The sequence below is a fragment of the Perca flavescens genome, chromosome 1 (genome assembly GCF_004354835.1).
Source record: "Perca flavescens isolate YP-PL-M2 chromosome 1, PFLA_1.0, whole genome shotgun sequence".
Classification (NCBI taxonomy): Eukaryota; Metazoa; Chordata; class Actinopteri; order Perciformes; family Percidae; genus Perca; species Perca flavescens.
In genome coordinates this window covers 6,378,999-6,385,764 of record NC_041331.1, presented here as the reverse complement: position 1 = coordinate 6,385,764, position 6,766 = coordinate 6,378,999, and positions in this window count along the sequence as shown.

Sequence of the window (6,766 nt, the reverse complement as noted above, 5' to 3'; positions counted from 1 at the left end):
TCTATTAACAGGTCATGTACCGCAGTCATTTAAAGTAGCTGTGATAAAACCTCTTCTGAAAAAACCCACCCTCGATCCTGAGGTCTTAGCAAACTATAGACCTATATCCAACCTTCCCTTTCTCTCCAAGATCCTTGAGAAAGTAGTTGCTAATCAGTTATGTGATTTTCTCCATAGCAACAGCTTATTTGAAGACTTTCAATCAGGATTTAGAAAGCATCATAGCACAGAGACGGCACTGGTGAAAATTACTAACGACGTTCTAACTGCTGCAGACAAAGGACTTGTCTCCATATTTTTTTTATTAGATGTTAGTGCTGCTTTTGACACTATTGACCATACAATCCTGTTACAGAGATTAAAACACTTAGTCGGAATTAAAGGAATCGCACTAAGCTGGTTTAAGTCTTATTATTCTGATCGATCTCAATTTGTTAATGTTAATGATAAATCCTCTAAGTACGCGAAAGTTAAACATGGCGTTCCACAAGGCTCAGTGCTTGGACCAATTTTATTCTCCTTATATATGCTTCCTCTTGGTAATATCATTAGGAAACACTCAATTAACTATCACTGCTATGCGGACGACACCCAATTATACTTATAAATCAAACCAGACGAAACAAGTCAGTTAGCTAAACTTCAAGCATGTATTAAAGATATAAAATCCTGGATGACCTATAATTTTCTGATGTTAAACTGTAAAAAAAATGAAGTTATTGTACTGGGACCTAAACACCTCCAAACTTCATTATCTAAAGATATAGCTACTCTGGATAGTGTTGTCCTGGCCTCCAGCACTACTGTCAGAAATCTAGGAGTTATTTTTGATCAGAATATATCCTTTAACGCCCATCTAAAACAATCATCGAGAAAAGCCTTTTTTCATCTTCGTAACATTGCCAAAATTAGGAATATCCTGTCTCAAAACGATGCTGAAAAACTAGTCCATGCATTCGTTACTTCCAGGCTGGACTATTGTAATTCGCTACTGTCAGGTTGCTCAAATAAGTCCCTGAAGACTTTCCAGCTGATCCAGAATGCTGCAGCACGTGTTCTGACGAGAACTAAGAAAAGAGATCATATTTCTCCTGTTTTAGCTTCTCTGCACTGGCTTCCTGTGAAACTCAGGATTGACTTTAAAGTCCTTCTCCTGACCTATTTTGAAGGCCAGTGTTTTCCAGGTGAATAAAGTGTGCTAAATAATGTGATTTGTGCTTAGAGTTTTGCAAAAAAACAGTGATTGAGAATTTATATTTGAGTAACAACAATCCAATTGTGCTTAGTGTTTAGCAGTCTGGAGGCTTGTTGTTGATACCATAGATATATACATATTTATGGTTGATACAGGAGCTTCAAATTTTTAGAATTGTGTGCATAGTTCCATTTTTCGTGTGTATACAATGGAGAGAAAACCCCATTGTAAACTGAATATCTCTTTGGAATGTTGGTCCAATAAAACAAGATGTTACTTGACTTCCGAGAAACTGGAATGGACATTTTTAACCACTTTCTTACGTTTTATAATTTAAAAAAAAATATTACTAACAACGGTTGCTAAGCAGCAGTCATTGTTGGGTGGGCGGGGCTTATGGAACAGTCAGTCAGATTCTAGAATACCTTTGATGTCTTTGATCCTTTGATGAAAACAGTATAGGGTCATTTAATTAACTCACCTTTCATTCTAACTGAATTTCCTTTGGAAACGAGACATGAAACGCAAGCAGCAAATAAGCTTATTAAATTAACGGACCAGTTTGTGATCTTATCGAAAATAATTGACCATCAAAATCCACCATTGAAATAATCGACCATCGAAATAATCGACCATCAAAATCGACCATGGAAGTTGAAAATAATAATACACCAACAGTCATAATGCCTAGACCAGGAACACCAAAGACCGAAGACATCCCGGAGATTAAATTAGATGTTATTCTCCCAGCGGTCGAATCCTTCTCTAAAAGTATGACAAAGGAACAGTGGGGGTTGTTGAATTTAGGCACCCCTGATCATGCCACTGAAGTTATGTTGGCAGAACTACTTTTGGACATTATAAGATCACTGTCACAAGCCTTGTTAAAGGTTAGGAGCAAAAATGAAGTCCTGTCTGAGGAGAATGTTCTGTCCAGTATTGGCAACAAACTCTCTCAGAGTTTTGGCGAGGTTTTGGATGTTGAGAACCAAGTCCCGTGTGTCAGCTCAAAAGCATTGACGAACTTGGTTGCTATAGAGGTTGCAAATATTTGCAACTCTACTACTACTGAAGAGTCAGACATAATGTGTGTCACTTCCTGGAACAGGTTAAATGCTATGGTTCGCCATGCCTGCAAAATGTTGAAGCCATTCACAGCCAAGATGAGAACCTTGTGCTCAGCTAGACCACGTAGTGAGAGACGAAGTCGGACCGTCTCCATGAACAAGCTAATGGTGGAAGATATAGAGAATGACACTGATGTCCACTCTTTGTCACCAGTTTCCACCACAACTATGGAACCAGAAACCCCGGATGTCTCACCAAAGGACAGCTTTGAGACGGCAACAGCTCAAGCTGTCGAAGATATAATTAAGGAGGAGATGAATAAGATCACTGAACCTCTTTTGGATGTAGTGCCGGAGCCAGAGTATGAGCAGCTGAAATCCAAAAGCTCTCAGGAGATTTCAACTGTTGCAAAAGACATTGCTCAGTCAATTGTCAAGAGCTTGGAAAAGACTGATGCTGCAGAACAGAAGCCAAAGCGCGAACTGTTTATAAAAAAAATAAGAAACAAGATCAAAGCTTTTTTTGCAAAGTGCTTCATCAAAACTTGGATTCATCGTATGCTGGTGCAACTGAAGGCCAAATTCCACCAGGACTCCAAAATTGAAAGCAGCCAGTCAGTGTCGTCACTCCTAGATGACATTGACTCTCTGCTTCAGCCACAGCATGGTGAAAAAGCACGCTGTGGAAACGAAGTCACTGTATTCCGGGAGCTCAAGAAGATTTCCAGTGGTAAAGACATGACATTCACACAGGCACTTTGTGATCTCCTCTCCAGTCACATCTCACCTGGGTTGATCCCAGATCCAACTAGAGCGAAGGCATCTCACAGGACACATCCTGACTTGTATGCTGACATACAGAACAAAATGTGGAGTTTCCTGGGAATGCTGAGGTGGTGGCTGAACACTAAGGTCAGCGGCCACAGTCAAGAAGCTCTTGAGCGATTGGAAAATCGATCACTGGCACCAACGCACATCACACCAACGCACATCACACCAACACACGTCACACCAACACATGTCACACCAACACAGTCACCAGAGGCGTGTGAGGATGCAACAGCAAAGACATCAAGAAACAGAATGTCCATCAAGGTGATCATGCAGAAGCTGCTTACACGCATGTTCAAGAAAGCAAAAGTAGACTGCAACCTTAACAACCCTGAGGACTCCATTGATCGTCTGCTTGAAAAAACATGGGCTGCAGTCAAGGGTGTTGATTTCGATACCACCACAAAAACTTTTACAAACCTGGACAAGGACATTTTCCAAGACGTGTGTAGGAAGTGGGGCTGTGCAGAAAAATTGCTGGTCTCCATGAATTTAGGGGAACCAGCACTGGAAGACTGTATTGTCTACTGTTTCAAATATCACCTGATGAAATCCAAGAAAACAGGGTTCTTCTCATCTGTGTGTAAAGCCATCTCCAATATTTGCAGACGCAGAAATAGGGATTGGCGTTACATGTGAGTAAAATGTCATCCGTCTAATATGTTAGGGTTTTCTCCGGGTGCTCCGAGTGTTTCTCCCATATTTAGTATATAAATATATAACCAAAAACATTAGCTTAAAAAAAAAATATGATTTTTTCCTTTAAACTTAATGTCATCAAGAGCTCCAGTCCAGCCATATAGCCACGTCTCCACCTCCTCCACTGGCCTCTGCCCTTCGTGATGGAGGGACAGAGGCCAGTGGAGCGGGAGGATATCTGGATATGAGGCAGGACTTTAGCTCTCAGGGTTTCCCCCGGGTGCTCCGGTTCTCCCACATTAAATGCATATTAACATTTAACAATTACTTCAATAAAATTGAAAAAAAAAAAATTAAAAATCTGGTTATCTCTGTGATCATTTACAATAAGAACTGTAAACATTCAACTCAGGCTGAAGTTCTGCTGATAATAAGAATAATTTATACTTTATTATACAATGTTTTCACTCTGTTGTTAGAATACACATTACACACAGGCCTGAAATACACACACATGCTTAGTACCTCTAGATGCACTGATGGAGAGTGTGTGGGGGGGCTGCAGCTGTCCATGGACAGGTGCCCCGAGCAGTTGGGGGTTTGGTGCCTTGCTCAAGGGCACGTTGGCAGTGCCCAGGAGGTGAACAGGCACCTCTCCAGCTACCAGTCCACCACCACACTTTGGTCCGTATGGGGAGTTGAATCAGTGAGCCTCCGGTTCCCAAACGGTCTGAGCTACTGCCACCCGAAATTTTATTTTTTCAGTCAGTTTCATTCATGAATTTCACATTTGTGTTATAAGAAAGTGTTTTCTTTTGCAAACAGTGTTATTTTTTTTCACGTGAAAACCATTTGCATCAGCATTAAAGTCACAGTCACGACCCAGAATAGTAAGTAGATATGTAAGGGTTAGGGCTGTTTAGCAAATAATACTAATTTTATTAACCTTAATTAATTTCTACATCTAACTTTTGGAGAAATGCAACCCCACGTCACGCAGTTATCTTCGTTGTTCTTACTTCAATGACCAGTGGTGACTGGTACAGTAGAAGCTATTAACGTTAGGCCTGCTAGTTTGTTAGCAAGCTAACCCTAGATAGCAGTAAGGTTAGTTAGCCGGGCTAATAAAACAATAACGTTAGTTACATTTCTAGCTTGAAGCGCACGTCTTTGAGGCTAAATTACAGAGTATGAGACCGCAAAGCATTATTTTTAAAGTAGCGTACTATTACAAAATACGGATTCAAGTTAGGCTAATGCTAGCTTGTTTATGGTGTGTATATTTAATTCACGTTACATGACAACAAATTATAGACAGCATGGCAATTTTGTGTTCTTTGGGCAAGAGGACACCTAGGTAGGATTAACAGGATCCCAAATGCAGCCAGTGTGGTGACCTCCATCAGGAATATCTTCCCATCCTCAGAATACCAAGGCTTTGAATATTTGTATGACATTTAATCAGAGGTGGTATTCATCTGCATAACTAAAATAGATTGATGAACCTCACTTAAAAACTATTTTTTATCTTTTCAGTGAGTATTCTGGGACTGTGAAGGTTCAAATCTGGGATTGTGAAGGTTGTGCGACTTGAACAGCTGAGTAGCAGCGACACCATCAGCTGGTTTGAGTCGAGCTGAGACGGGCAGGTTGAGGATTTTAAAATTAATGCGCTGTTGATATCTTCTATAACAGACGCAATGGCGGAATCTAGCTACACATTTCCATTCTCCAGCGAACGAACAAATTCAACCCGAGCGTTCTTTGGTGACGTGGTTGATTACGTTACTGGTGATCATCTGTCCATCATCGTTTAAAGCCCGCCCTGACAATTTGAGTGGTCCTAACAGCTCTGTTTTGAGCATAGTCGCTCCTCAATGGATCAAGTCCAGACCGAACTTCCCAACCTCAAATGTTGTGGGCGGGGCTAAGTTCGGTTGGCATCCAGGCTACCAAAAATCTACATGAATTGTAAATAGAACCTTATAGTTCTAAAAACTAACTTGGAATTTTAAGGTTCTATCTTCAAAAACAGACTAAAGGTGGCCGGTTTGGCTCAGGGGGTAGAGCAGGCACACATATACTGAGATGTTTATACCTTGACGCAGAGGTCCTGGGTTCAAATCTGACCTGTGAAGCTTTCCTGCATATCTTTCTCACCTAGCTGTCCTGTCAACAAAATTAAAGGTGGAAAATCTTTAAAAAAAATAACAGAACAAGGAACAATGATTATCAAAGAATTTTAACGATTTACTTATACTGTTTTAATGTTCAATTTATATAATAAAAAGTGTCTTTTTATTGGTTAATATGTTAAATCTTACTGCTATAACACAATATTTTTCCAGTGCATAATTTTTCATTTCATCTTTCTTATTCAAGATAACAGTAAATAAAATGTAAATGAATGATTTAAAACATGCATGGTCTGATGCAGGTCAGGTTCTTCGGTCTAAAACTTTTCAGTAGAAAATCAAAACGAGTTGAATGAATATTTAAAATCAATCTTTAATTTGATAGTTTATCAAATCATTTTTAAACAATTTAAATGTAAAACGCATCATACAACATTACACATAGCAATACTGCCACTCATTCAGATGTAGGTCCGTGGTCCGGTGTTGCAAATTTTGCCCTCACTCCAACTTTAACTTGCTCAGAATCTGGCTCAACTTCACCAGCCTGTGGGGAAATTACTGATATTATACCATTGCTGTAATCATATAGCGCAATAGAAAATAAATAAGAATCAAGTATAAAATTAAAATCCTTTTAGGCCCATGTATTCCTCCATTATCAATTTTAGATAGTAAAGAGTAGTGCAATAATTAAAAAGTCCTTTTCTTTATAGCAGTTCACAAACACACACACACACACACACACATACACACACACACACACAAACACAATCAATGAGAATCAAGTATAAAATTAAAATCCTTTTAGGCCCTCTCTGCCTGGTATTTTCCTCTCTACAAACACATTACAACACCATTAGAGAAACAAATACAGTCACATCCAAACAATGCCTTGC